The sequence below is a fragment of the Leucopleurus acutus genome (genome assembly GCF_964270905.1).
Source record: "Leucopleurus acutus genome assembly, chromosome: 8".
NCBI lineage: Eukaryota > Metazoa > Chordata > Mammalia > Artiodactyla > Delphinidae > Leucopleurus > Leucopleurus acutus.
Window position 1 is genome coordinate 45118278 of NC_139151.1, and position 21150 is coordinate 45139427.

Here is a 21150-nt window from a genome sequence, read left to right on the forward strand (position 1 = left end):
AAATTCTTCAGCTCTGATGGGAAGTGCATGGACTGGAAATTGTACGTTGGTTGTGCATTAGTTTGCCATTAGGTCTTAATTTCATTAGCTGTAAAATACTGACTTCATTGAATTGTAGTTCTGATTCAAAGTGGATTTGCCTAAAATCGCCTGGACTGTAAAATAATTGAATCCTCAGCAGACATTAGGGCTGCCCTGCACAATGTCCTCTTGATGACAGCAAACCAAAATTGCAGGAGATAAACTAGCCCCTGGACAGAACATGCAACACATGCCTTTGTTGGTGTCTTCATTTCTCCTTTCAGAAGTCCATTTATCAAGATCCCTTTTCCCCACATGCCTTTGAGGAGCTAGCAAAAGTAAGAAACTTAACCTCTCCTTCTCCGATTTTGAGGATGTGATGCTGATACACTTTGATTTTGAACTTTTGGTCCTAAAAGGCAATTTATAGAATTCAAATTCAATTCTATAGGTAGTTAAATAAGGAAAGACTGTGATAAACTCCAAACCCCCCAAGTTGAGGGGAAAAAAGCAGACTTGTTTCTTCCTCTAATGCAAAAGGTCTAAAGAGATTGAAATCCTAGCAAATCAATTGAAAAGAAAGAACTTGGAGAAATAGCCTTCCCCTGGGGAAATGAGGGGAATGCCAGGAAGCTAAGGCTGTGCATTAAAGTAATGATTGAGATGATTTGTTTTTTTCTTGTAATGTATTTTCTGCAGCTTCAAAAGTATTGAATAGTTTCAAGTGAAGTATAAGATAAATGATAGAAAATGAATACTTTTAGTATCAGATTTTTATACCCCCCATTCTCTCATTTTTGGGGTTTCTGGAGAGCTAAAAGAAAAGCCTGTTTTCCCTGTAGATAACTATTCCTATGCCACCATAAGAAATGCACAGTATTCCCAAGAGACACAATCCCAGTTCTGTAGACTAAAATTCAGTGGAGTAACAAGGATGGGTCTATGGAGAGAAAGTAAACAAAACAGCGCTGAAGATATCATGAACTCAGATATTTTTGATCCTCCAGGGTTTGTTATTTAGACCTTTGTCTAACCATAGTCTGAACATAGATCTCTAGTCTTCAGTGTTCACTTGTTAAAAGGTGATGCCAAGGGCAGCGTGGCCAAAGCCAGGGCTGGAGACACGGACACGGCCAGAGCAGGGTGCCCATGTTGGGAGGCGAGTGGTGGCCGAGGTCTGTCTACGGATTTTGAGCATCTGAGGGTGACCTCTGAATTTAAGCATTCCTTGCTGCTCCCTCACCCTTAAGAAAAAAAAAAAGTTTCAAAGAAGCCGTGAGTGATTATATATTACCTGCCTTGTAAAAAAAAGGTTTACAATGGTAAAGGTGCAGTACAAAATAAGTTAGAAATAAGTGAGCAAACTGAAGCAAAAAGAAGAAAAAGGTAAAAAAAAATAGGATGTGGCCATGAATAAAGTCTGCACAGAGCCTAGCACATTACCTGATGCATGAGGATCAGGCTTCAACAGCGGGTCTGAACCAGAAGTGATTTTTTGTCCCTCATGGGACATCCGGCAATGTTTGTAGACATTTGGGTTGTCACACTGGGGGAGGAGACGCACTCCACAATGAAGAATTATCCAGCGCCAAATGTCAACAGTGCCAAGGTGGAGAAAGTCTGCACTACGACATGCCAACTCCTTTATGCTTTCTTCCCCACCACCAAATGAATGTGATGGGCTTCGGAGGAGGGAGAGAATTCTGAGGGTATCTCAGAAGCTTCCAGAACTTGAGCTGAACTTTGAAGAATCAAAAGGAGTAGTAAAAGGCAGGGAAGGCCCAGGGAGTGGGGGCACATTGAAGTTGTGAGACAAGGTAAGAGCACTGCCCCTCAGTTTCAAGACAACAGGCTGAGCCCATTGTGTACGAGCCCCACCCAAAAGGAACCCAGTGATAAGTTCCAAGAGGAACTTGTTAAATATATAGTCTTAACTTACAATAAGAATGGGGCTCATTGATGGATCCGAAATTGGATGAATTCTTATTTCAAAAAAGGAGGAGGGCAGCAAATGGGAAGGTAGGATCATAATTGGAGGCCCACGTGAGTGAGAAAATTCTGCCATAGAAGATGAACACACCATCTCAACCCACCAAACATTTGATCGAGATAAGGATAAAAAGAAGAGAGGTTGTAGTATTTTTGCTTACAAAGAGCATTTACTTGGGATTTGAACCCAGGTCTCTACGTTGTAGAACCACAGCTCTTAACTGCTCTATACTTCCTCCCTCAAGATGTCCTTCCTGTGTTTCTCCTCGTGGTGTGTTCATTTTTCAGGCCCTGGTCCGTTTTATTCTTCTTTGTCATTTTGTAGGTAGATATTATACTCGCTCAAGCCCTGAGAGATGCCTTCAGCTTAAACCAGGATGAATAAATGAAGGGTGGTCTCAGAGATAGAGGTTAAGTCAGGAGAGGAACGGTGAGAAAGGAATGACACACTCTATCTTAAACATGTTGCATTTCAGCTGACCACTGCAAAAGCAGGGAAAACTTTTCTTTCAACAAGTGTCTCACCAGAAATGTGATAGCTATTCTCAGGAAGGATTTGGCAAACCTAATATTTAGCAGATTTGCAACAATAACTCTAAGCTCAAATGGAAGGTATCTTCTGGCAGTGCGTCCAGCCCTCCAAGGGAGGGTGGATTATTTTACTTGGAGTGATATGGCAAGGAAGGTATTAAGGACAGTAACTTCTTTCCAGTATAAAATTAATTAATTAATTAAAGAAGAAAGATGACTGAGGCCTTCTCTGCTGTATTCCACGTGTACCTCAGGATGTTGGTAGAAAAGGTATCAATGCAGGATGGGTTCACAGAACACATCTGGGTTCACAGAAAGTTTAAAGTCAATCTGGGCACTCAAGGATTTCTTTCTATATATTTGAACTGCCTGCCTGTTGGGATTTTAAAGTTTGGGATAATAAAAAATAAATTAAAAAAGAAATGGCTCCTGCAATTTTTGCATAAATTTTTACTGAATTCAGCTCAGAGTCCTTCAGCATGAAGAGTGCTGGCTTTGGCAATCATCCAGAAAACACCTCTTAGGAGGAGCCTCTCTGTTTTTGTTTTGTAGCAACTTTGCACAATTAATGACAGCATTATTTACAGTTATAAGAAGTTGGAAACAACCTAGTGGTCCAAGAAATAGGAAATATGTCATTTACAGTACACAAGCTTGACAATATATTACACAGTAGTAAAAATAACTGTGCCTCCAATATAACAACATTAAGAAATGTTTATGTTATGATACATAGAAAAATGATACCGTGTTTTGTTACATAAAAAGCAAATGGACGTGTAAGCACCTTCAAAGGGGCAGGAGGGTTATGAATGGATAAAGTTATTTCCTGTATTGGTTTTGTTATAACAGCTATGTTATATATAACAGAAAATGTAATCAAAATTTGCACAGCCAAGAAGCCCTCATCACGTAAATATGCTCAGGTCTCTCTCCCCTCATAAAAAGCCACCAACTTTTCATCCTAGAGCAAATATCCCATTATTTTTTCCTTCTTTCAACAGCTAAGCTTCTTCAAGGAAGCTTTTTTTTTTACCTTCTCTCTTTGTGTTTTCTCCTTAATGTCATGAAATCTGCCTTCCACCAGGTCACTTCATTGAAGTTGTTCACATCAAGGTAAGCAAAAAAACGCCTTGTTACTTAAAGCAGTTTTCAGTCTTTTTCTCAGCATTTGATATTTGGTCATGCCTTCCTTAACCTTGCACCTCCCAGCTTTCAGATCTCTATTTCTTTGCAGTTCCCTTTTCAGACTCCTGGTCCCCCACCCATTCCCTAATTTTACTATTCCTCCAGTCTCTATACAATCCTCTTTCCCCATCACTATATATTATCTCAAGTTGAGCTTTTTCACAGTCAGTATATATTATCTATGTGCTGGTGAATCCCAAATCTAGCCTCCATCTCCAGAGCTCATATATTAGTTATCTAATTGTGGCATAACACAATACCCAAAGACCCAGTGGTTTAAACTAACACAAATTTGTTATCTTATAATTGATGTGGGTCTGGAATCCAGGTGCAGTTTCACTGGATTCTGTGCTTCATGGGCCTCTCACAAGGCTGCAGTCAAGGTGTCAGCCTATGGTCTTCAGTCTCATCTGAAGGTTCACCTGGGGAAGGCTCACCCAGAAATTGTAGGCAGTATTCAGTTCCTTGCAGATTCTTGGATTAAAGGCCTCAGTTTCTTGCTGGCTGCTGCCCAGAGGCTACCCTCAGTGCCTTGCCATATGGGCCTCTCCAATATGAGAGCTTGTTCACCTAAGTGTGCAAGCTATGATAGCAATAGAGGGAGTGTACTAACAAGGTAGGATTCAAAATCTTTGTAACCTAATCATGGAAGAGATATTCCGTGAGATATCCTCAATGTTCCCACATTCTATTGGTCAGAAGCAAATTACTCAAGGACGGAGTATTACAGAAAGCCTGAATACCAAGAGGTGGAGATCATTGGGGCCATGATAATGGTACTTACCATAACTTTAAACCAGATATCTCCCTTCCTACTTGTACCTAGATTTATGAGTCCCATTAGCCAGTGCAAAATGCACAAATCTGAGTACATCATCTTTGTCCCATCCCTGAAGCAAGCTCATTTCCATTCTTTTAGTTATTGGCACCCTCATTCACCCAGTTTCCAAAATCAGAAACCTAGGTATTTCATTGATTTATTCCTCTTCCTCACCCACGCGATGTTCAATTGGTCGTGACCTCCTACCAATTCTAATTTCTAAATACCTGTTAAATCTGTCTCTCCACACATCTGCCTTAAACTATTCTGCCTTAAACTATCATGATCTGTACATTGTGTCACTGGTATATCCTCCTAACATACCTTTCTACTTCCAGCCTTGCTCTCTCCAATCCTCACCACAGCAAAGTTGACGATGTCACATCTCTGTTTAAAACCTTTAATGGCTTCCCATAGCTCAGGAATATTTCAAGGTGGACAGGCTAGTAACCTAAAAATGGACATTCAATAAACCTGTGGTTTTCATAATGCGGACTTCAGAAATTTAAACTCAGCAAAATCTTCTTGGCTGGTAGGGATACACAGAAGTTGAGTGACAAATATTATGAGGAAAATAGTTTTCTATTTGAAACTCCTAAGTAGGATGCAAGTGGTTTAGTGTGGTATATCAAATATGGGAGACGTAAGGTCAAAACAGTTGTATCTGTCTGTAGTAACTGCCATCAGTTTTTCTTTAAAATGTTATCTTTTTGGAAGCCAGAATTCCTTGAAGATATTTTCTATCAAATAACGAAAGTTCAACCATATAACTTTCCAGGTATTTTCATTTAGTAAAAGTTTCATAACAGTTGTCAGAAACTCAGACCTATTTATTCCAACATTTTAATCTCTCAGAGTCTTTGCTAGCTCACAGGATGACAATATAAGAACAGGAAAATGTTCCTGTACAGTCTTGGCAAAGGCAAGGACCTGCACATACAAGATCAGAAGTCTAATTCCTCCCCAGACCATATTCGATTACAGTTGCTTGGAATTCAGCAATATTGTTGTCTGCTTTTAGTAAACCTCCCTCTTTTTCTACTCTGGCCATGTGGCTGGGATGACTAAGAGTGAAAATGGCATTTCCTAATCAGTTATAACATGACTGGTTGTTAAATATTTTCCTAATTGTTGTCCCCAGGAGGCACTGATGCCAGTTCTGGAATGTTTATCTCGGAGTTGTCTCTGCAGAAGCAGACCTGATGTGCCAGCTATAAACTGGAGGCCAAACACCTGCGCTTATTTTAATCTGTGCTGTCCCTATCCTCGAGACATAACTCACGGGATTCCCTAAAAGACTCCTCAACCTTAAATTCAGTTGAACTGCATCAATTTCCCAGGCCTGGAAAACAGCTGATACTCGTATTCCTGACAGCCCCATTCAAAAATGAGATAAGAAAAATAACATTTTCATAGAGACGTATAGGAAAGAACTTGGTTTGGCAGAAATATTTTCCCATGCAAAAATGAGTAGTGTTTCGGGCACTTGCTGTAGTACTTTGTAGCTGGCAGCTGAATTATCTTGGTCTCTGCTCAAAACTCTGGTCTCAAAAGCTGATCTTCAACTCTCTTGTGTTAAAAAGGATTTAGAACACTTAATGACCATTTACGTGTCAAAACTGAAACATTACGTTGACCTGATTATGAGTCACTGTGCCTGTCCAAGTGGCCATAATAACAGACAAAATAATTACCTTTTGAATGGAAGTATACTGTTTATATTGTTCTTCAAATAATCTCTGAGATAGACAGGAAAGGTTTTAACAGTCCATTTTACAGATATAAAACTGAGGTTCTGTGAGACCAAAAGTCTGGCTCACAGTATTTGTAAGAACCAGTGCTTGAGCCCATAGCTTCAGACTTAAGCCTACTCTCTATCTTGCCCATTCTTTTCAATGTTTATTTTCTGAAATGCAACGTATCAGGCATTAAGTTAGTAATTCTTCCTTTAACTGTACCTGACAGAAAATTATACACCACTCTTAGTCAATAATGACTCGGAGAATTATTTATGCTTTCCTTAGTATTAGTACTTGTACGCTATTTTTGAAGGTAATTATCCTACCTGTGACTGATGTATTATTATAAAACAAGTGTGGGCTTTGTTGTCTACAAATGTACCCATAAATAAGTATGTCCTGTTGCCAAAATTAGGATCACCCATGTTCTTTTTTCCTAGAAAATTTATTTTAACCAGGATTCCCTGCCTCTGTAAATTAACCATCCTCTAACCCATATCCTCATATCATTTAATGCTTTGGGACCTCCAAATGGAGTGTTTGTTATGAGACAAGGACATAGCCTTCTCCCCTACAGTAAAAGCCAATAGAAGAGAAAGAGATACATCACATGATATCGCTTACATGCGGAATCTAAAAAGAAATGATACAAATGAACGTATTTACAAAACAGAAACAGACTTACAGACTTAGAGAATAAGCTTATGGTTAGCAGAGGGGGAAGGGTGGAGGGAAGGGATAGTTACGGAGTTTGGGAAAAGAAAAAAAAAGCATTAATTCACTGTCTTCCAATTTGATAATTGAAATTCTGGCTTATTTCTATCTTGTGTCTATTGCTTCTTATCACCCTCTGTTCTTTTTCTTGGGGAAGGAAGATTAGAAGTTGATGAGGGAAGAGTCAAAGGGAACAGTGTGATAAACCTATGCTTGTAAAGCAATCTAGGACCTCAGAGGTGGGTTGGTGTGAAATAAAGGGAAGCAAGAGTCCAATATATAAATTCCAATGAAACACGGTGATGTGAGCTAGGCAGCATTGATATTTAAGGGGACATCCTAAACAGTTGATGGAACATGGTGGCAGGAGCCTCCTGGGCACAAATGGGAGCAGTAACATGGTTTAAATTTTGGCAAAAGATTCCCAGTTAGTGCCTGGATGCAGTAGATAGGCATAGTGTCAGGACCCAATAAAATAATAGATAAGCAGGTTATCTGGACCCAGGAAAATGAGCCAGAGCTCCAGGAGGGAGGTGTGGGGGAGGGGAGGGCTGGAGTACAATCTAGGAGAGTGTTCAAGGTTCTGGAGAGGAAGAAAGCCTGCAGCTTTGGGCCTGGGTTTCATTCCACATACGCTGGGTCTTAATAGACCCACCTGCTGGTGAGGATAGGGTCAGTGGGGAAAAACATTTTGAGCAGGGAAAGAATATAATTAGATCTTTACTTTGATAATATTTTTACCTGTTGTTAAGGAAAGTTGGAGAGGAAGGAAAAACTAGAAACAAGGAGACCAATTAGAGGGCCGTGGATATCTTCAAGTAATGATCTGCCTCACCTTCGTCTTTGCCAGACTTCTTTTTCCAAATATCTGTACCTTACCAAATCATCTAACACTTATTATCTGTTTCTGTATTATGAGGTTGTGAACTTTGAGGTATTTGATGAATTTAGATGTTTCATAGTGTTACGTTTATAACAAACAATCAGAAAAATACATGGGTACTGTTCAGTGAAAAATAGAAAGTGTGGCAAATAAAGCATGGTATGAGCAGAGAAAAGGAGGTTTAAGATGTTTTATTCAGGGATACAGATATGTCAAAAGGGAAAGGTTGATTGATTCTTATAGCAACGTGTTATCAGGTAGGCAAACATTTTGCATCACAAGTCAATTCAACTTCATTATGTTTGAAGAATATATTATTTTATATATTTTTCATTTAACTTGTTTGTGTTTTTATGTGTTACTTGTAAACAATATATAGTTGGGTCATTTTATTTATTAGTTTTTAAAAAAATCTTTATCAGAGTATAACTGCTTTACAATGGTGTGTTAGTTTCTGCTCTATAACAAAGGGAATCAGCTATACATATACATATATCCCCATATCTCCTCCCTCCTGTGCCTCCCTCCCACCCTCCCTATCCCACCCCTCTAGGTAGTCACAAAGCACCAAGCTGATCTCCCTGTGCTATGCGGCTGCTTCCCACTAGATATCTATTTCACATTTGGTAGTGTATATATGTCCATGCAACTCTCTCACTTCGTCCCAACTTACCATTCCCCCTCCCCGTGTCCTCAGGTCCATTCTCTACACCTGCGTCTTTATTCCTGTCCTGCCCCTAGGTTCTTCATACTTTTTTTTTTTTTTTTAGATTCCAGATATATGTGTTAGCATACGGTATTTGCTTTTCTCTTTCTGACTTAATTCACTCTGCATGACAGACTCCAAGTCCATCCACCTCACCACAAAGAACTCAATTTTGTATATTTTTATGGCTGAGTAATATTCCACTGTATATATGTGCCACATCTTCTTTATCCATTCATATGTCGACGGACACTTCAGTTGCTTCCATGTTCTGGCTATTGTAAAGAGAGCTGCAATGAACATTGTGGTACATGACTTTTTGAATTATGGTTTTCTCAGGGTATATGCCCAGTAGTGGGATTGCTGGGTCATATAGTAGTTCTATTCTTAGATTTTAAGGAACCTCCATACTGTTCTCCATAGTGCCTGTATCAATTTACATTCCCACCATCAGTGCAAGAGGGTTCCCTTTTCTCCACACCCTCTCCAGCATTTGTTGTTTATAGATTTTCTGATGATGCCCATTCTAACTGGTGTGAGGTGATACCTCAATGTAGTTTTATTTGCATTTCTCTAATAGTGATGTTGAGCAGCTTTTCATGTGCTTCTTGGCCATCTGTATGTCCTCTTTGGAAAAGTGTCTATTCAGGTCTTCTGCCCAGTTTTGGATTGGGTTGTTTGTTTTTTTGATATTGAGCTGCATGAGCTGCTTGTATATTTTGGAGATTGATCCTTTGTTGGTTGCTTCATTTGCAAATATTTTCTCCCATTCTGAGGGTTGTCTTTTCATCTTGTTTATGGTTTCCTTTGCAGTGCAAAAGCTTTTAAGTTTCATTAGACCCATTTGTTTATTTTTGTTTTTATTTCCATTTCTCTAGGAGGTGGGTCAAAAAGGATCTTGCTGTGATTTATGTCATAGAGTGTGCTGCCTATCATTTCCTCTAAGAGTTTTACAGTGTCTGGCCTTACATTTAGGTCTTTAATCCATTTTGAGTTTACTTTTGTGCATGGTGTTAGGGAGTGTTCTAATTTCATTCTTTTACATGTAGCTGTCCAGTTTTCCCAGCACCACTTATTGAAGAGGCTGTCTTTTCTCCATTGTATATTCTTGCCTCCTTTATCAAAAATAATGTGACCATATGTGTGTGGGTTTATCTCTGGGCTTTCTATCCTGTTCCATTGATCCATATTTCTCTTTTTGTGCTAGTACCATACTTTCTTGATTACTGTAGCTTTGTAGTATAGTGTGAAGTCAGGGAGCCTGATTCCTCCAGCTCCGTTTTTCTTTCTCAAGATTGCTTCAGCTACTCGGGGTCTTTTGTGTTTCCACACAAATTGAGAAATTTTTTGCTCTAGGCCTCTGAAAAATGCCATTGATAGTTAGATAGGGAATTGCATTGAATCTGTAGATAGCTTTGGGTAGTATAGTTATTTTCACAATGTTGATCTTTCCAATCCAAGAACATTGCATATCTCTCCATCTGTTTATATCTTCTTTAATTTCTTTCATCAGTGTCTTATAGTTTTGTGCATACAGATCTTTTCTCTCCTTAGGTATGTTTATTCCTAGGTATTTTATTCTTTTTGTTGCAATGGTAAATGGGAGTGTTTCCTTAATTTCTCTTTCAGATTTTTCATCATTAGTGGATAGGAATGCCAGAGATTTCTGTGCATTAATTTTGTATCCTGCTACTTTACCAAATTCATTGATTAGCTCTAGTAGTTTTCTGGTATCATCTTTTGGATTCTCTATGTATTCTATCATGTCATCAGTAAAAACAGTGACAGCTTTACTTCTTCTTTCCCAATTTGTATTCCTTTTATTTCTTTTTCTTCTCTGTTTGCTGTGGCTAAAACTTCCAAAATTATGTTGAATAATAGTGGTGAGAGTGGGCAACCTTGTCTTGCTCCTGATCTTAGAGGAAATGGTTTCAGTTTTACACCACTGAGAATGGTGTTGGCTGTGGGTTTGTCATAAATGGCCTTTATTATGTTGAGGTAAGTTCCCTCTATGACTACTTTCTGGAGGGTTTTTATCATAAATGGGTGTTGAAGTTTGTCAAAAGCTCTTTCTGCATCTAGTGAGATGATCATATGGTTTTTATCCTTCTATTTGTTATTATGGTGTATCACATTGATTGATTTGCATGTATTGAAGAATCCTTGCATTCCTGGGATAAACCCCACTTGATCATGGTGTATGATCCTTTTAATGTGCTGTTGGATTCTGTTTGCTAGTATTTGGTTGAGGATTTTTGCATCTATGCTCATCAGTGATACTGGCCTGTAGTTTTCTTTCTTTGTGACATCTTTGTCTGGTTTTGGTATCAGGGTGATGGTGGCCTGGTAGAATGAGATGGGGAGTGTCCCTCCCTCTGCTATATTTTGGAAGAGTTTGAGAAGAATAGGTGTTAGCTCTTCTCTAAATGTTTGATAGAATTCGCCTGTGAAGCCATCTGGTCCTGGACTTTTGTTTGTTGGAAGTTTTTTTTTTTTTTTTTGGCGGTACACGGGCCTGTCACTGTTGTGGCCTCTCCTGTTGCAGAGCACAGGCTCAGGATGCGCAGGCTCAGTGGCCATGGCTCACGGGCCTAGCAGCTCCATGGCATGTGGGATCTTCCCAGACCGGGGCACGAACCCGTGTCCCCTGCATCGGCAGGCGGACTCTCAACCACTGCGCCACCAGGGAAGCCCTGTTGGAAGATTTTTAATCACAGTCTCAATTTCAGTGCTTCTGATTCGTCTGTTTATATTTTCTATTTCTTCCTGGTTCAGTCTTGGAGGGTTGTGCTTTTCTAAGAATTTGTCCATTTCTTCCAGGTTGTCCATTTTATTGGCATTTAGTTGCTTTTAGTAATCTCTCATGATCCTTTGTATTTCTGCAGTGTCTGTTGTTACTTCTCCTTTTTCATTTCTAATTCTATTGAGCTGAGTCTTCTCCCTTTTTTTCTTGATGAGTCTGGCTAATGGTTTATCAATTTTGTTTATCTTCTCAAAGAACCAGCTTTTAGCTTTATTGATCTTTGCTATTGTTTCCTTCATTTCTTTTTCATTTATTTCTGATGTGATATTTATGATTTCTTTCCTTCTGCTGACTTAGGGGTTTTTTTGTTCTTCATTCTCTAATTGCCTTAGGTGTAAGGTTAGGTTGTTTATTTGAGATGGTTCTTGTTTCTTGAGGTAGGATTTTATTGCTATACACCTCCCTCTTAGAACTGCTTTTGCTGCATCCCATAGGTTTTGGATCATCGTGTTTTTGTCATTTGTTTCTAGGTATTTTTTGATTACCTCTTTGATTTCTTCAGTGATCTCTTGGGTATTAAGTAGTGTAGTGTTTAGCTTCCATGTATTTGTATTTTTTACTGATTTTTTCCTGGAATTGATATCTAGTCTCATAGCGGTGTGGTTGGAAAAGATACTTGATATGATTTCAATTTTCTTAAATTTCCCAAGGCTTGATATGTGACACAAGATATGATGTATCCTGCAGAATGTTCCATGAGCACTTGAGAAGAAAGTGTATTCTGTTCTTTTGGATGAAATGTCCTATAAATATCAATTAAGTCCATCTTGTTTAATGTATCATTTAAAGCTTCTGTTTCCTTACTTATTTTCATTTTGGAGGCTCTGTCTATTGGTGGAAGTGGGGTTTTAAAGTTCCCTACTGTGATTGTGTTACTTTCAATTTCCCCTTTTAAGGCTGCTAGCATTTGCCTTATGTATTGAGGTGCTCCTGTGTTGGGTACATAACTATTTACAATTATTATATCTTGTTCTTGGATTGATCCCTTGATCATTATGTAGTGTCCTTCTTTGTCTCTATAATAATCTTTATTTTAAAGTCTATTTTGTCTGATGTGAGAATTGCTACTCCAGCTTTCTTTTGATTTCCATTTTGCATAGAATATCTTCTTCCATCCCCTCACATTCAGTCTGGTGTGTCCCTAGGTCTGAAGTGGGTTTCTTGTAGACAGCATATATATGAGTCTTGTTTTTGTATCCATTCAGCCAGTCTGTGTCTTTTGGTTGGAGCATTTAATCCATTTACATTCAAGGTAGTTATCAATATGTATGTTCCTATTACCATTTTCTTAATTGTTTTGGGTTTGTTATTGTAGGTCTTTTCCTTCTCTTGTGTTTCCTGCTTAGAGAAGTTCCTTTAGCATTTGTTGTAGAGCTGGTTTGGTGGTGCTGAATTCTCTTAGCTTTCGCTTGTCTGTAAGGGTTTTTATTTCTCCGTTGAATCTGAGTGAGATCCTTGCTGGGTAGAGTAATCTTCATTGTAGGTTCTTCCCTTTCATCACTTTAAATATGTCCTGCAACTCCATTCTGGCTTGCAGAGTTTCTGCTGAAAGATCAGCTGTTAACCTTATGGGGATTCCCTTGTGTGTTGTTTGTTGTTTTTCCCTTGCTGACTTTAATATGTTTTCTTTGTATTTAATTTTTGATAGTTTGATTAATATGTGTCTTGGCGTATTTCTCCTTGGATTTATCCTGTATGGGACTCTCTGTGCTTCCTGGACTTGATTAACTATTTCCTTTCCCATATTAAGGACGTTTTCAACTATAATCTCTTCAAATATTTTTCAGTCCCTTTCTTCTTCTCTTCTTCTTCTGGGACCCCTATAATTCGAATGTTGGTGTGTTTTATGTTGTGCCAGAGGTCTCTGAGACTGTCCTCAGTTCTTTTCAGTCTTTTTTCTTTACTCTGCTCTGCAGTAGTTATTTCCACTATTTTACCTTCCAGGTCACTTATCTGTTCTTCTGCCTCAGTTATTCTGCTATTGATCCCTTCTAGAGTATTTTTATTTTTCTGTGTAAATGGTCTGTCTATCTCTGCATAAATTCTACATTGTTTGATTTACTACGGCTTTATAATAAGTCAACACCTGGTAGAGCAAGTTTTCACACCTTGTCATCTTCAGGAGTGACTTAGCTATTCTTGGTTCTTTTTTTTTTTTTTTTAACATCTTTATTGGAGTATAATTGCTTTACAATGGTATGTTAGTTTCAGCTTCACAACAAAATGAATCAGTTATATATATACATATATTCCCATATCTCTTCCCGCTTGCGTCTCCCTCCCTCCCACCCTCCCTATCCCACCCCTCCAGGCGGTCACAAAGCACCGAGCTGATCTCCCTGTGCTATGCGGCTGCTTCCCACTAGCTATCTACCTTACGTTTGTTAGTGTATATATGTCCATGTCTCTTTATCGCTTTGTCACCGTTTACCCTTCCCCCTCCCCATAGCCTCAAGTCCATTCTCTAGTAAGTCTGTGTCTTTATTCCTGTTTCACCCCTAGGTTTTTCATGACATTTTTTTTTTAAATTCCATATATATGTGTTAGCATACGGTATTTGTCTCTCTCTTTCTGACTTACTTCACTCTGTATGACAGACTCTAGGTCTATCCACCTCATTACAAATAGCTCAATTTCGTCTCTTTTTATGGCTGAGTAATATTCCATTGTATATATGTGCCACATCTTCTTTATCCATTCATCCGATGATGGACACTTAGGTTGTTTCCATCTCTGGGCTATTGTAAATAGAGCTGCAATGAACATTTTGGTACATGACTCTTTTTGAATTATGGTTTTCTCAGGGTATATGCCCAGTAGTGGGATTGCTGGGTCATATGGTAGTTCTATTTGTAGCTTTTTAAGGAACCTCCATACTGTTCTCCACAGTGGCTGTATCAATTTACATTCCCACCAACAGTGTAAGAGGGTTCCCTTTTCTCCACACCCTCTCCAGCATTTATTGTTTCTAGATTTTTTGATGATGGCCATTCTGACTGGTGTGAGATGATATCTCATTCTAGTTTTGATTTGCATTTCTCTCATGATTAGTGATGTTGAGCATTCTTTCATGTGTTTGTTGGCACTCTGTATATCTTCTTTGGAGAAATGTCTATTTAGGTCTTCTGCCCATTTTTGGATTGGGTTGTTTGTTTTTTTGTTATTAAGCTGCATGAGCTGCTTATAAATTTTGGAGATCAATCCTTTGTCAGTTGCTTCATTTGCAAATATTTTCTCCCATTCTGAGGGTTGTCTTTTGGTCTTCTTTATGGTTTCCTTTGCTGCGCAAAAGCTTTTAAGTTTCATTAGGTCCCATTTGTTTACTCTTCTTTTTATTTCCATTTCTCTAGGAGGTGGGTCAAAAAGGACCTTGCTGTGATTTATGTCATAGAGTGTTCTGCCTATGTTTTCCTCTAAAAGTTTGATAGTTTCTGGCCTTACATTTAGGTCTTTAATCCATTTTGAGCTTATTTTTGTGTACGGTGTTAGGGAGTGATCTAATTTCATACTTTTACATGTAGCTGTCCAGTTTTCCCAGCACCACTTATTGAAGAGGCTGTCCTTTCTCCACTGTACATTTCTGCCTCCTTTGTCAAAGATAAGGTGACCATATGTGCGTGGGTTTATCTCTGGGCTTTCTATCCTGTTCCATTGATCTATCTTTCTGTTTTTGTGCCAGTACCATACCGTCTTGATAACTGTAGCTTTGTAGTATAGTCTGAAGTCTGGGAGCCTGATTCCCCCAGTTCCTTCTTTCGTTCTCAAGATTGCTTTGGCTATTCGGGGTCTTTTGTGTTTCCATACAAATTGCAAAATTTTTTGTTCTAGTTCTGTGAAAAATGCCAGTGGTAGTTTGATAGGGATTGCATTGAATCTATAGATTGCTTTCGGTAGTAGAGTCATTTTCACAATGTTGATTCTTCCAATCCAAGAACATGGTATATCTCTCCATCTATTTGTATCCTCTTTAATTTCTTTCATCAGTGTCTTATAATTTTCTGCATACAGATCTTTTGTCTCCTTAGGTAGGTTTATTCCTAGATATTTTATTCTTTTTGTTGCAATGGTAAATGGGAGTGTTTTCTTGATTTCACTTTCAGATTTTTCATCATTAGTATATAGGAATGCCAGAGATTTCTGTGCATTAATTTTGTATCCTGCCACTTTACCAAATTCATTGATTAGCTCTAGTAGTTTTCTGGTAGCATCTTTAGGGTTCTCTATGTATAGGATCATGTCATCTTCAAACAGTGACAGCTTTACTTCTTCTTTTCCGATTTGGATTCCTTTTATTTCCTTTTCTTCTCTCATTGCTGTGGCTAAAACTTCCAAAACTATGTTGAATAAGAGTGGTGAGAGTGGGCAACCTTGTCTTGTTCCTGATCTTAGTGGAAATGCTTTCAGTTTTTCACCATTGAGGATGATGTTTGCTGTGGGCTTGTCATATATGGCCTTTATTATGTTGAGGAAAGTTCCCTCTATGCCTACTTTCTGCAGGGTTTTTATCATAAATGGGTGTTGAATTTTGTCAAAAGTTTTCTCTGCATCTATTGAGATGATCATATGGTTTTTCTCCTTCAGCTTGTTAATATGGTTTATCACATTGATAGATTTGCGTATATTGAAGAATCCTTGCATTCCTGGAATAAACCCCACTTGATCATGGTGTATGATCTTTTTAATGTGCTGTTGGATTCTGTTTGCTAGTATTTTGTTGAGGATTTTTGCATCTATGTTCATCAGTGATATTGGCCTGTAGTTTTCTTTCTTTGTGACATCCTTGTCTGGTTTTGGTATCAAGGTGATGGTGGCCTCGTAGAAGGAGTTTGGGAGTGTTCCTCCCTCTGCTATATTTTAGAAGAGTTTGAGAAGGATAGGTGTTAGCTCTTCTCTAAATGTTTGATAGAATTCGCCTGTGAAGCCATCTGGTCCTGGGCTTTTCTTTGTTGGAAGATTTTTAATCACAGTTTCAATTTCAGTGCTTGTGATTGGTCTGTTCATATTTTCTATTTCTTCCTGATTCAGTCTTGGCAGGTTGTGCCTCTCTAAGAATTTGTCCATTTCTTCCAGATTGTCCATTTTATTGGCATAGAGTTGCTTGTAGTAATCTCTCATGATCTCTTTTATTTCTGCAGTGTCAGTTGTTACCTCTCCTTTTTCATTTCTAATTCTATTGATTTGGGTCTTCTCCCTTTTTTTCTTGATGAGTCTGGCTAGTGGTTTATCTATTTTGTTTATCTTCTCAAAGAACCAGCTTTTAGTTTTATTGATCTTTGCTATTGTTTCCTTCATTTCTTTTTCATTTATTTCTGATCTGATTTTTATGATTTCTTTCCTTCTGCTAGCTTTGGGGTTTTTTTGTTCTTCTTTCTCTAATTGCTTGAGGTGCAAGGTTAGGTTGTTTATTCGAGATGCTTCCTGCTTCTTAAGGTGGGCTTGTATTGCTATAAACTTCCCCCTTAGAACTGCTTTTGCTGCATCCCACAGGTTTTGGGTCGTTGTGTCTCCATTGTCATTTGTTTCTAGGTATTTTTTGATTTCCTCTTTGATTTCTTCAGTGATATCTTCATTATTAAGTAGTGTATTGTTTAGCCTCCATGTGTTTGTATTTTTTACAGATCTTTTCCTGTAATTGATATCTAGTCTCATGGCGTTGTGGTCAGAAAAGATACTTGATACAATTTCAATTTTCTTAAATTTACCAAGGCTTGATTTGTGACCCAAGATATGATCTATCCTGGAGAATGTTCCATGAGCACTTGAAAAAAATGTGTATTCTGTTGTTTTTGGATGGAATGTCCTATAAATATCAATTAACTCCATCTCGTTTAATGTATCATTTAAAGCTTGTGTTTCCTTATTTATTTTCATTTTGGATGATCTGTCCATTGGTGAAAGTGGGGTGTTAAAGTCCCCTACTATGAATGTGTTACTGTCGATTTCCCCTTTTATGGTTGTCAGTATTTGCCTTATGTATTGAGGTGCACCTATGTTGGGTGCATAAATATTTACAATTGTTATATCTTCCTCTTGGATTGATCCCTTGATCATTATGTAGTGTCCTTCTTTGTCTCTTCTAATAGTCTTTGTTTTAAAGTCTATTTTGTCTGATATGAGAATTGCTACTCCAGCTTTCTTTTGGTTTCCACTTGCATGAAATACCTTTTTCCATCCCCTTACTTTCAGTCTGTATGTGTCTCTAGGTCTGAAGTGGGTCTCTTGTAGACAGCAAATATATGGGTCTTGTTTTTGTATCCATTCAGCCAATCTGTGTCTTTTGGTGGGAGCATTTAGTCCATTTACATTTAAGGTAATTATCGATATGTGTGTTCCTATTCCCATTTTCTTCATTGTTTTGGGTTTGTTATTGTAGGTCCTTTCCTTCTTTTGTGTTTCTTGCCTAGAGAAGTTCCTTTAGCAGTTGTTGTAGAGCTGGTTTGGTGGTGCTGAACTCTCTCAGCTTTTGCTTGTCTGTAAAGGTTTTAATTTCTCCATCAAATCTGAATGAGATCCTTGCTGGGTAGAGTAATCTTGGTTGCAGGTTTTTCTCCTTCAACACTTTCAATATGTCCTGCCACTCCCTTCTGGCTTGCAGAGTTTCTGCTGAAAGATCAGCTGTTAACCTTATGGGGATTCCCTTGTGTGTTATTTGTTGTTTTTCCCTTGCTGCTTTTAATATGTTTTCTTTGTATTTAATTTTTGACAGTTTGATTAATATGTGTCTTGGCGTATTTCTCCTTGGATTTATCCTGTATGGGACTCTCTGTGCTTCCTGGACTTGATTAACTATTTCCTTTCCCATATTAGGGAAGTTTTCAACTATAATCTCTTCAAATATTTTCTCAGTCCCTTTCTTTTTCTCTTCTTCTTCTGGAACCCCTATAATTCGAATGTTGGTGCATTTAATGTTGTCCCAGAGGTCTCTGAGACTGTCCTCAGTTCTTTTCATTCTTTTTTCTTTATTCTGCTCTGCAGTAGTTATTTCCACTATTTTATCTTCCAGGTCACTTATCCGTTCTTCTGCCTCAGTTATTCTGCTATTGATCCCATCTAGAGTACTTTTAATTTCATTTATTGTGTTGTTCATCGTTGCTTGTTTCATCTTTAGTTCTTCTAGGTCCTTGTTAACTGATTCTTGCAATTTGTCCATTCTATTGTCCATTCTATCTCCAAGATTTCGGATCAACCTTACTATCATTATTCTGAATTCTTTTTCAGGTAGACTGCCTATTTCCTCTTCATTTGTTAGGTCTGGTGGGTTTTTATCTTGCTCCTTCATCTGCTGTGTGTTTTTCTGTCTTCTCATTTTGCTTATCTTACTGTGTTTAGGGTCTCCTTTTTTTTTTTTTGCAGGCTGAAGGTTCGTAGTTCCTGTTGTTTTTTGAGTCTGTCCCCAGTGGCTAAGGTTGGTTCAGTGGGTTGTGTAGGCTTCCTGGTGGAGGGTACTAGTGCCTGTGTTCTGGTGTATGAGGCTGGATCTTGTCTTTCTGGTGGGCAGGTCCACGTCTGGTGGTGTGTTTTGGGGTGTCTGTAGACTTATTATGATTTTGGGCAGCCTCTCTGCTAATGGGTGGGGTTGTGTTCCTGTCTTGCTAGTTGTTTGGCATAGGATGTCCAGCACTGTAGCTTGCTGGTCGTTGAGTGAAGCTGGGTGCTGGCGTTGAGATGGAGATCTCTCGGAGATTTTTGCTGTTTGATATTATGTGCAGCTGGGAGGCCTCTTGTGGACCAGTGTCCTGAAGTTGGCTCTCCCACCTCAGAGGCACAGCACTGAGTCCTGGCTGCAGCACCAAGAGCCTTTCATCCACAGGGCTCCTTAATTTGGGATGATTCGTTGTCTATTCAGGTATTCCACAGATGCAGGGTATATCAAGTTGATTGTGGAGCTTTAATCCGCTGCTTCTGAGGCTGCTGGAAGAGATTTCCCTTTCTCTTCTTTGTTCTCACAGCTCCCAGGGGCTCAGCTTTGGATTTGGCCCCGCCTGTGCGCGTAGGTCGCCGGAGGGCGTCTGTTCTTTGCTCAGACAGGACGGGGTTAAAGGAGCCGCTGATTCGGAGGCTCTGGCTCACCCAGGCCGGGGGGTAGGGAGGGTCACGGAGTGCAGGGTGGGCCTGCAGCGGCAGAGGCCGGCGTGACGCTGCAGCCTGAGGCGCGCCGTGCGCTCTCCCGGGGGAGCCGTCCCCGGATCCCGGGACCCCGGCAGCAGCGGGCTGCACAGGCTCCCCGGAAGGGCATGTGGCTAGTGACCTGCGCTCGCACACAGGCCTCCTGGCGGCGGCAGCAGCGGCCTTAGCGTCCCATGTCCGTCTCTGGGCTCCGCACTCTTAGCCGCGGCTCGCGCCCGTCTCCGGAGCTCTCCCAAGCAGCGTTCCCAATCCCCCCTCCTCGTGCACCAGGAAACAAAGAGGGACGTAAAAGTCTCTTGCCTCTTCGGCAGGTCCAGACCCCTCCCCAGACTCTCTCCCGGCCAGCCGCGGCGCACCAACGCCCTGCAGGCTGTGTTCACGCCGCCAACCTCAGTCCTCTCCCGGCGCTCCGACAAAAGCCGGAGCCTCAGCTCCCAGTCCCGCCCGCCCCGGCGGGCGAGCAGACAAGCCTCTCGGCTGGTGAGTGCCGGTCGGCCCGATCCTCTGCGCTGGAATCTCTCCGCTTTGCCCTCCGCACCCCTGTTGCTGTGCTCTCCTCCGCGGCTCCCAAGCTCCCCCACTCCGCCTCCCGAAGTCTCCACCCGCGAAGGGGCTCCTAGTGTGTGGACACTTTTCCTCCTTCACAGCTCTCTCCCGCTGGTGCAGGGCCCGTCCCTATTCTTTTGTCTCTGTTTAGTTTTTTCTTTTGGTTCCTGGTTTCCTGGTTTTCTACCTAACCAGGTACGTGGGGGGTTCCTTGCCTTTTGGGAGGTCTGAGGTCTTCTGCCAGCGTTCAGTAGGTGATCCGTAGGAGTTGTTCCACGCGTAGATGTATTTCTGGTGTATCTGTGGAGAGGAAGGTGATCTCCGCGTCTTACTCTTCCGCCATCTTCCCGGAACTCCTAGAGTATTTTTAATTTCATTTATTGTGTTGTTCATCGTTGCTTGTTTCCTCTTTAGTTCTTCTAGGTCCTTGTTAAATGTTTCTTGCATTTTCTCTATTCTATTTCCAAGATTTTGGATCATCTTTACTATCATTATTCTGAATTCTTTTTCAGGTAGACTGCCTATTTCCTCTTCATTTGCTTGGTCTGCTGGGATTTTACCTTGCTCCTTCATCTGCTATGTGTTTTTCTGTCTTCTCATTTTGCTTATCTTACTGTGTTTGGTGTCTCCTTTTTGCAGGTTGCAGGTTCATAGTTCCCATTGTTTTCGGTGTCTTTCCCCTGTGGCTACAGTTGGTTCAGTGGGTTGTGTAGGCTTCCTGATGGAGGGGACTAGTGCCTGTGTTCTGGTGGATGAGGCTGGATCTTGTCTTTCTGGTGGGCAGGACCACATCTGGTGGTGTGTGTTGGAGTGTCTGTGACCTTATTATGATTTTAGGCAGCTTCTCTGCTAATGGGTGGGGTTGTGTTCCTGTCTTTCTAGTTGTTTGACATAGGGTATCCAGCACTGTAGCTTGCTGGTCGTTGAGTGGAGCTGGGTCTTAGCATTGAGATAGAGATCTCTGGGAGAGCTTTTGCCATTTAATATTATGTGGAGCCAGGAGGTCTCTGTTGGACCAATGTCCTGAACTCGGCTCTCCCACCTCAGAGGCACAGGCCTGACACCCAGCCGGAGCAACAAGAC